Below are 9,515 nucleotides of genomic sequence, written 5' to 3' on the forward strand. Positions count from 1 at the left end.
CGTCAAGAAGCACTTAATAATTCAAAGCAATTATAATGCATTTTTGTGTAAGGTTGAAATTCGGATGAAAAAATAAAATTTAAGTGACAGTATATGCAATTATTTGGATTTTACGGTAATTGTGTCATTTTTAAATTTCGGGGGGGGGATTTTTTTTAAGAGCAATTTTTCCGTTTTAAGTGCTTTTTTACTACCTGTTTTAAGGATATTTTCAGTGAATGTTTAGGTCTTCCGAAATCTAGGCAACACGCCAGTAAGTATTCGGAAACTTTTCTTTTGAAAAAATTTTATAAAAAATTGAATAATATAGAGTTTGGTGTATAAGGTATTTCTCCCGCCTTCTTAGCATGCGTTCATGGTGTAATGGTCAGCACGCTCGCCTCGTATTCAAGAGGTGCAAGGTTCGAGTCCCCGCGAGGGCATTGCAAATTTTTCATGCATCCTGCTTCGAATTAACCCGCGGGAAAACGCGTGGGGTGTATCCTACCCCAACCCTACATAAAAGTGGAATATTCCTAACTTGTGAAACTGAAATTCTGTGCTGCTTTCAGTAGCTGAATTTCTAGTTGTGGTTGACTTTTAGAACCGCTTTTTCTTCGCCTGTGTGTTTTAGAAAAAGATTTATCGGTATTTTGTTGGAACTGGGGTATGACACACCCCACGCGCCTGTCCGCGTAAGTGTTTTTCTGACTGAATATTTAGTTCCGAAATTTATTCCTAGAGTGTAACAGTAAATATTTCTACTCGCAAGTGATTTTAAAGTACTTGACATTAAATTAAAAAAAATTCCTAACTGCATTAAGGTAAAAAGAATGACCCCCTATGAATTGGAGATGCAACGCCTGTGAGATTTATTAGAAATATTTGAAAGCGATGAAGATTGCATTTCAGAAACTGAAGATGAAATTAGGAATTAATTTCTGATGTTCCTAAAAAAGGAAAAACTATTCTTATGCTTTTTACATTATATAACGATCATACTATAGATGATACTATTGGAGAAAATAAAACGTCAGGAATTGTATGTTTTTATAATATGACTAAAGGAGCAGTGGATATGGGGGATGAAATGTCAGATAATTATTCAACTGCCAGAATAACAAGGAGGTGGCCAATGGTAATTTTCTTTCCTACACTGAATTTTGCTGTAATAAATGCTTGAATTATATTACATTCAACTGCTAATTCACCAACCAGAAACAGAAGTCTGTTTTTGAAGGACTTAGCATTGCAATTAATGAAAAAAGTATTGAACAAAGATCAGAGATTAATACTTTACCAAGAAACTGACGTACTGCATGCAAAACAAAAGCAGAAGTTTCGACGAAGAATTAAAACGAATACATGAAATTCGAAACAACTAAGTATGAAAGATGTGATAATTTTTTTTGCCCTCGTGCTAAGGACAGAAGAACGTGAATGCAATGTTTAAAATGTGAAAACATTCTGTTCCAAGAACACATGAATTTATTTCGTTCAAAGTGTGAAGAAATAAAATATGCATTCTATATTAGAGATGCAACGAAACTTAGAGGCATGATGTTTATTTTTTTTATTATTTTCATTTATCTTAATTTTAACTTCAGATTATTTTCGAAATTAATTATTTGAAACCCAATTATCATTCACGTATTTATAATACTCGAGAACAAGAAAAACAGCTTTAAAATTAAATAAAACTATTTTTATCGTATTTTAAATATTGGGGTATGCGATACCCCACGCGCCCACTCTAGTAACTTTTCTTGGTGCGACTTCCGCCGGGTTAATGCCTCGACAGTGGCGCCCGAAATAAAAAACGTGATGTATGATGAGTATCCACCACCAGAATTTGGCGATAATCTCCAGTCACCCTTAAAAAAAGGGGGGGAGTATATAAGGGATTTCTCCCGCCTTCATAACCTGCCTTCGTGGTGTAATGGTCAGCACACTTGACGCGCATTCGAGAGGTCCAAGGTTCGAATCCCGGCGAGGGCATTGCAGATTTTTCATGTCTCCTAATTCGAATTAACCTAATATTTCTACAGGTATTCTTTGGGACATAAACTAAGATGCAAAACTCTAAAAGACGATATGCGAATTATCGCTATGGCTTGTAAATACCACAGTGACAGGGAAAGGTTGTAAAGGAAACTTTTATTAATCCAAAGAAAGTTTAGCAGATGGCACAAACTCCTGCTTACAGAAGCCAACACTTTTGGCTGTAAATCATATATAATGGGTAAACTAAGGTTAATGAAATTTAAGGACAGCTAAGGAAATTTAAGTGCTTCACAGTTTAACTAGCGCGGAAGCTCGCTGTGAAAGAAGTCAGTGTAAACAAGCTTAACGGCAAAAATAATTGAACGCCAGAGAATTCTAACGCTACAGAATCAAAACTAGCCATGTGGGCTTCAAACAGGCAGAACACGCCCTCATTTCACCCTCCAGAAACCTTTAGATACTTCCTTCTCACTACCTAATTTGAAAGTCGCGCGCGCTGGAGATTTGGCAGGAAAATGAAACGAGGCTTGAAAGGAAAGGAAATTAACATAAAATAAAGGGTTATAAAATTAAAACGATCCTTACGATAAAGTCATTGCAAACGGCTTCCTATACCAATACAAAAGAGTTACCATCTTGAAGACCTATTTTCTTGCAAATTAGCTGCCAAATGAATTTCTTCAACTAAAAGCAGCTTTCATTACTGGAGTTATATCCAAAGGGTTTCCTTTTAGAATTCATCTGGATTCGAATTTAGTTAACTCAAATAATTAATAAGCTCAGCCATAAGAATTTTAATTACAATAATTGCTGATCGCTAACTAACTGCAATAAAAATTTAGTTAAAAATCATTTTCTCGCTAATGAAAAATGTACTATCACATTTAAATTAACAACTGAAAATACACATAACCGAAAAGTAATAGAGATATTAATTGCAGAAATTACTTTCTGATGAAATATTCATGATGCTTGGTAGAGTACCACGAAAACGTTCGTATATAATTCAAGAATAACATCTATGCTTAAATTACCTTTCACTAGAAATTAAAATCTAAATATTCTTCAGGTTATAAGGTATTTTCTATCTCCTTTCCGCGTTTCTTGTGGTGTAGTTGGAAGCCTACTCGAGGCGTATTTCGAGAGGTCCAGGGTTCGAGTCCCGGCGAGGTCAATGCACATTTCTCATGTCTCCTGCTTCAAAATAACCTAATGACTCTACAAGGTCATATTAGATATTGACACAACTACTACACATAAATCTCGTTGCTAAGCTTCATACATTATGCTTTCTATAACACACATTATGTGAAACGTTACGCTGTGCTTATGACACATATACGATACTCATTTCTACACTCAATAAACTAAACGGATTGGAACAATAATCAAAGAATGTACAATTTAAGGCGGTCCAGTAACTCTAAAGGCGTATAAAAATTAATTTGCCGGTAGCGAATACAAGGCAAAACCGAGAATGACAGCAATCAATGCTAGCAGGAACTGCAAGAAACAAGATTTATCTTACCAAAAAATACAAAAACCTCAGTTTAAATATCACCTAACTCATTTATATTCTCGTGAGGAAAATTAGAAGGAAAATTTAAACTGCAGATCTAAATCATAATAACTGGTTACTTTCAAATAATGACTTAACAACTTCTTAAGCGAAACTCTTTCTTATCCACTTTACACAGGAAGAAAACCAGGAAAATGCAAAACCAGGCAGCCCGTTTCTCGGGAGTAAAAGATTTAAAAAATCTGATGTGTACACCACATGACTTCCTTGTACGGAATATTTTTCTTGCATTTCATTTAAACTTATTGGATTGAATTAAATCTACTTCGCCGACAGCGCATAAACCACAATAGAATAAACGCATTCTTTAAAATTCACTCTAGTATTTATTTATCATAGCGACACTCTGGCGCTAGATTCACTTAACAGTATTATATTTCATTCATATTATAACTCATAATGTACAAAATTTATATCATTTAAAGAATAGAATTATCTAATCGTTGCCACATGTTCTATTCAAATACTATAAAAAAGCTAGAACGATGTATAAAAGAAATTAAGCAAACCAAAAAAAAAAAAAAAAAAAAGAAAAGAAAAGAAAAGAAAAGAAAAGAAAAAAAAGAAAAAAGAAAAAAGAAAAAAAAAAAAAAAAGAAAGAAACAGTTTTTCACAGACGATTGAATATTTCTCATTCAATTAATTCAGTTCTTACTCCGCGAGAAGGCAAAAATACATAAAAACTCAAAATATCTATATTAAAAATTACGAAGTAAATCTTAAACACTTATTTCCTCGAAAAAATTCCAGAAAGGATTAAGCATGATTTAATTGACAATAATAAATGAAGGCGTTATCTTTGTTGTTGCGAAGCTAAGTTTCTCTAGATTGGCAACAAATCCACTAGTCTGCTGTTTCAAATGTAAACAATCAATAACCGCCATAAAAAAAGGCTTAGAGGCACTTAAAAAACTTTAAAATTATTGATAATTCTAAAAATATTGCATACAGATTTACTAAAGGCATAAAAACCTTAACCAGAAGATAAAAACAACATAATTCAATCATTTTTAAAACAAAAAATGTACAATTTACAAACATATAAGAGTAAAGAAACTGAGATCACTCAGCCGGGTTACAGAGTGGATATATATATAAATATATTTATATACGTTTGGTGCGGCCGATTGCAACCAAAATAGGAGGTGCCATCTACATGTTATAGCAGTCCTATATACAAAATTTCAACGTTCTGAGGCTACTCGTTTTCGAGTTATGAGAGATACGTACGCACGTACATACGTTCGTACAGACGCCACGAAAAATTCTCTTCAGAATTAATTTTAAAGCAGTTTTTTAGTTTTTTTTTGGAGGAAACGAGTCTTTTATTCTGTCCTTACGTACAGATATCACGCAAAAACATCCTTAAATTGCATTCGATAGCGGTCAAAGTGGATATTTTCGTTGAAATATGCTGCCTGAAACTTTTCGCGATTACAATACTTCCTTTTTACTTCGTACAAGGAAGTAAAAAAGAACCATCCTACATTATTTCATAGTTTGCAAATGGAAGAGAATACCTATTTTACTATAGTTTGTATTTTGCTGAGTTCTTTCAAATGTATAAAACGGCTACAGATTTATAACTGCATAGGGAATTGTGGATTAGCTTCATAAATATAAGGACTTCGGATTTATCGAGTTCTTCTCATACAGAACTCGAAATCTGCCAATTTACGAATGATTGAAATTTTCACATCACTAAAGAGGAGACACTGATTTTAACATTATAAGTTCCGTTGAAAAAATCTGGTGTTGATCATAGTTAATGGTTATGTTTTTCCTAAAAGTTTACTTATTCCAGAAAAACAAAAGTTAAAAATCAGTTCAGAATTTATTGAATCCGAAATGGCATTCAAGAAAACAAAAACAAACAAAAAAAAAAAAAAAAAAAAAACCACCCTTATTCCTCATCTTAACCAGTTAACCAGTTCAACTATTTCCAAAGTCCCTCAAACCGCAACTGATTAACATCTTTAGATTGCATGCTGGCCGAATACACATTCAAAACAGTTAGCACGCAAGAATTTTTTTTTCAAATATCAAAATGAAAAATTTTATCAACTTATTAATTTTTTATTCTATTATAAACAAAAAAAATTAAATTCGTTTATTAAATATTTATCATAATAAACACATACAATAATAATAATATATCGCAAAGGGAAAAAATTCAAATTTATACAGTAAGACCCCGCTTAACGCTGTTTCGTTTAGCGCTGTTTCGGTTTAGCGCTCTTTTATTTCAACCCGGGGATTCCACGAAATCGCTCGCAGCATACGGGGATTCCCCGAAATATTATGCAGCGATAGGTTTCAAATACATATCCAAAAGATTGTACTTGTATTTCTTGTTTGGTGCGGTATTGTACAGACATATTTTGAAGGGGTAAATGTGGAAGATGTCGAAGAAATAATTCAAGAAGCAGCGGCTAGTCTTTCTAATGATGAGCTCAAGGAATTAACTGAACAAGAAGAAAACAAAAATGTTGACAGCAGTGATTCAGAAGAAGAGCAAAAAGAACTTTCGATGGCGTTTGTAAAAAGGAGTTTGTCTACCATAACTGAAATAATGGATCAATTCATTGAAAATGATCCGAATTTTGACAGGAGCTCAAAAGTAAGGCGTGGTGTTAGAGATGCTCTATCCGTTTATGAAGAACTTTTAAGAGAACAACGCAAAAGAAAAAGGAAAACAACATTAGATGCTTTTGTCACAAAAAGGCAGAACACTGAAAACGCGGAAGGCTAACTAAATATGACTGACTGAGAATTTTATTTGTTTTTTTAAGAATATTCGTTTTGTTATTTATATTTTGTTTTTATTTTTGCAAGAAATAATAATGTGGTATTAATTTGGGCTTTAAGAAATAAATGTTTGGTTTTATTTTTATTAAAAAAACATACTTTTTAAATTTAATACCTAACCAATTTCCTAGCCATCTTCCCCTAACCCCAATATTTACATGTAAAGATAGCCTCGTTTAGCGCTGTTTCGCATTACGCTCTACTTTGATGGAACGTATCCCCCGCGTTAAGCGGGGTCTTACTGTATTTTATTAACTTATTAGTCGAAAGGGCCAATTTGCCCTGAAGGACTATTAATTTCATTTTCACATTTTCGCATTTTGCGTTGAAAACTATAAACGGCGAATCACTTTTCAAGTTGTTGCCACCAAATATTATCGCCATATTTAAAGAAATTAAATAATGAAGAATCTGCATGAATGTATGTATGTTTCTCGCACTGCGATAAAAAAAACAACGGTACCTAGAATCATCAAAATTTGAATAACGTAATATTCCTTAGAATAGGGGCATGTGGAAGTCCTAATCTGAATTTGAAATTTGTTTTATGATCGATTTCATATTTTGTAACACTTCAACGAATTTTTTATTAACAAACTAAACGATTTCAAAGCCAGCCAGCAATGGCAACACTGTACGGGGGAAAAAAATATCTCCAGCGCGCGAGATTGTGTATTGGAAATTCTAAAAGCATGTTCATTTTAAAATAATTTTGCGATATTGCTGTTGAATAGAATTTTATATTTTGAGTACGTAGAACATGATATTTAATAAATAAAGGTAACACACAAAACGTTAAAAAAGCGCTACTTTGGACGTAATTTTAAAATGAAACTTTTCAGATTTTTAATTTTTTTAATTATTTATTTTATTTTAAACAAAAAAATTAAACTTCTACTAAATGTTTATCATAATATACAAACATAATAATAATATCGTAAAGAAAAAAAAATTCAAATTTACATTTATGTTCTAATCTGTAATCTAAAATCGTAAAACATTTTTATTGGATTTACTTTGTAATTCAAATATACTGCAAGTGAAATATTCAATTATTAGACTGTCACTTTTAAGCCATTTTAAGATGTTTCGTTATTCATTAAATAACTTACTTTATTTACAATAAAAATAAACAGATTATTAAAATGTATCAAGTGTGAAAAGATTGAGAATAAATACTAACGACTTAATCTCTTTTATTTATTTATTTATTACTTTTTTAGGAGCATAAATAAAAAGACACGGTTCGTGTGCGTACAAGTTTGTAATGGACTGAATATATACACAGAACCGATAATAACTTGATAAAATTTATATTACCAAAAGAAACACTTTACAGTTATGGAATATTCCATGAAAGTATTCGTACAGGTCTCCTCAATATCACAAAGCACAGTCAGTAGTTACTACTTCAAACTACTAAGAACGTTAGATACAATGCAATGCAAAGCGCATTTGAAGAGTGAAGCTCAAACGGAGATAACTGAATACTGAGAATTCAACTCTGAACTAACAGCTGAGAAACTAATGCTTTCTCCTGCCTTATATAATTTTCCCGAAGTTGACGAGAAATCTCTAGTACCTTCCACTTCTCGAAGTTACTGGAAGGCATATGAGGGTCCGATACGGTTACAGTTACATATAGGGATCAATTACATTTATTCACTCTCAATACTAAACTGTGATCACTATTGACCCAAATGTTGTCAAATGTTTGCCAAGTTCGGCAACTTTTGGCATGTCTCGCCAAATTTGATAACAAAAATTAGTCGCCAAAACTGTCGCCAGTATGGCGATATCTCGCCAATTTAACGAGAGAGCCATTTACTTCGGTGTTTAATATATTTGCCCCTGTAATCTTATTTGTCCAGCAGAGCATCGAATCTTCCAAGCATTCCATGTTGCATTATACAAGAAATACTACAATTTCACTCATAAATTCGCAATATAAACACAACACAATAAAAAGCGCATCTGGAGAGGCTCATACGGAGTTCTCATACTCCGAAGGCAGCTGTGAACTAAAGACTAAGAACTAATGCTCTTAGTATGAATCTAATGATTTAATGATCTCATATAGTTTTTCTCCGGCCGCCGAGAAATCTCTAGTACTTTCCATTTCTCGAAATTACTGGAAAGCATATACGTTTTAAGTTATACATAAGGATCTTTTATGTAGCAATTACAATTATATAGTAACCGGGCCAAAATATCGCCAAATGGTCAACAAGTTTGGCGGCTTTGGGTGATTTATTGCCAAATTTGGTCGCTAAAAGCATCGTCATCTTGGCGATATCTCGCCAATTTAACGAGAGAGCCATTTAACTCAATGTTAAAGAAAATTTTACGTATAAGTTCACTAAAATTATTTATATATATATATAACAAATTCGGAACATTGCCCCCTTCCCAAGAACAGCAGGTACCAGGCAGTACAATCCCCGCACAGGAATCTACACTTACCACTAATGAAAAATGAATACAGTACTAAAGCAATAATTTAAATAAATAGCATACATAGTTACAAAATTCTTAACAATATTTATCTTATGTAGAATCAAATATTGTTCTATTAAAATATACATGTATAAATGTGTGCAGAATAAATATATTTAAAATAAATTTCTTCGCCCTTTAGCATGGTTAAGACAAAATCATTCACATTACTTACCCGATTGTATATACAGCTGTATATTTTTTAAATTACAAAACAATTACTGTAACGGAATTTTACTTTCCATATTCAAACACAGAAGACTTTTTCTACGTGATTAGCGGTCATATTGTTGGAACGATATCAAAAGCGATCACATGACGCTGATGTCACAAATACAAACGAAAGAAGACTTTCTCAATAAAACAATACTATAGGTTTCCTGATTGAAACAAATATTTTTCTACTTATAATCCATTTCTTTTTAGGCTAACTTAAGTAAGCAAGAAATGCCTAAGCAACTGTAACTGTACCTGAATGATGTAATTAGTTATCCTGCGGCAACTAGATGAGTAAGAGCGACGATGACGAATGCAGATGTGTAAGGTTGTGCCGATGCTTCTTCTTTTCTTTTTCTTATCATTTTTTATGAATAAATAAATCGAAGTTTAGTTAATAACTCTATGAGTGTTAGTGATGTTTTCACATATA

The 9,515-nt window shown here is 32.6% G+C and overlaps 1 non-coding gene across 1 annotated transcript; it reads left to right on the top strand.

Moving 5' to 3' along the window:
- Nucleotides 1-1,904: 1,904 nt before the first annotated feature.
- TRNAA-CGC (transfer RNA alanine (anticodon CGC)) lies at nt 1,905-1,977 on the top strand. Its single transcript has one exon. It is a non-coding gene; the product is annotated as a tRNA-Ala (tRNA).
- The last annotated feature ends 7,538 nt before the right edge of the window (nt 1,978-9,515 follow it).

Source organism: Stegodyphus dumicola, chromosome 3, assembly GCF_044657685.1.
Source record: "Stegodyphus dumicola isolate Sdum_Otavi_A_Nest chromosome 3, ASM4465768v1".
Classification (NCBI taxonomy): domain Eukaryota; kingdom Metazoa; phylum Arthropoda; class Arachnida; order Araneae; family Eresidae; genus Stegodyphus; species Stegodyphus dumicola.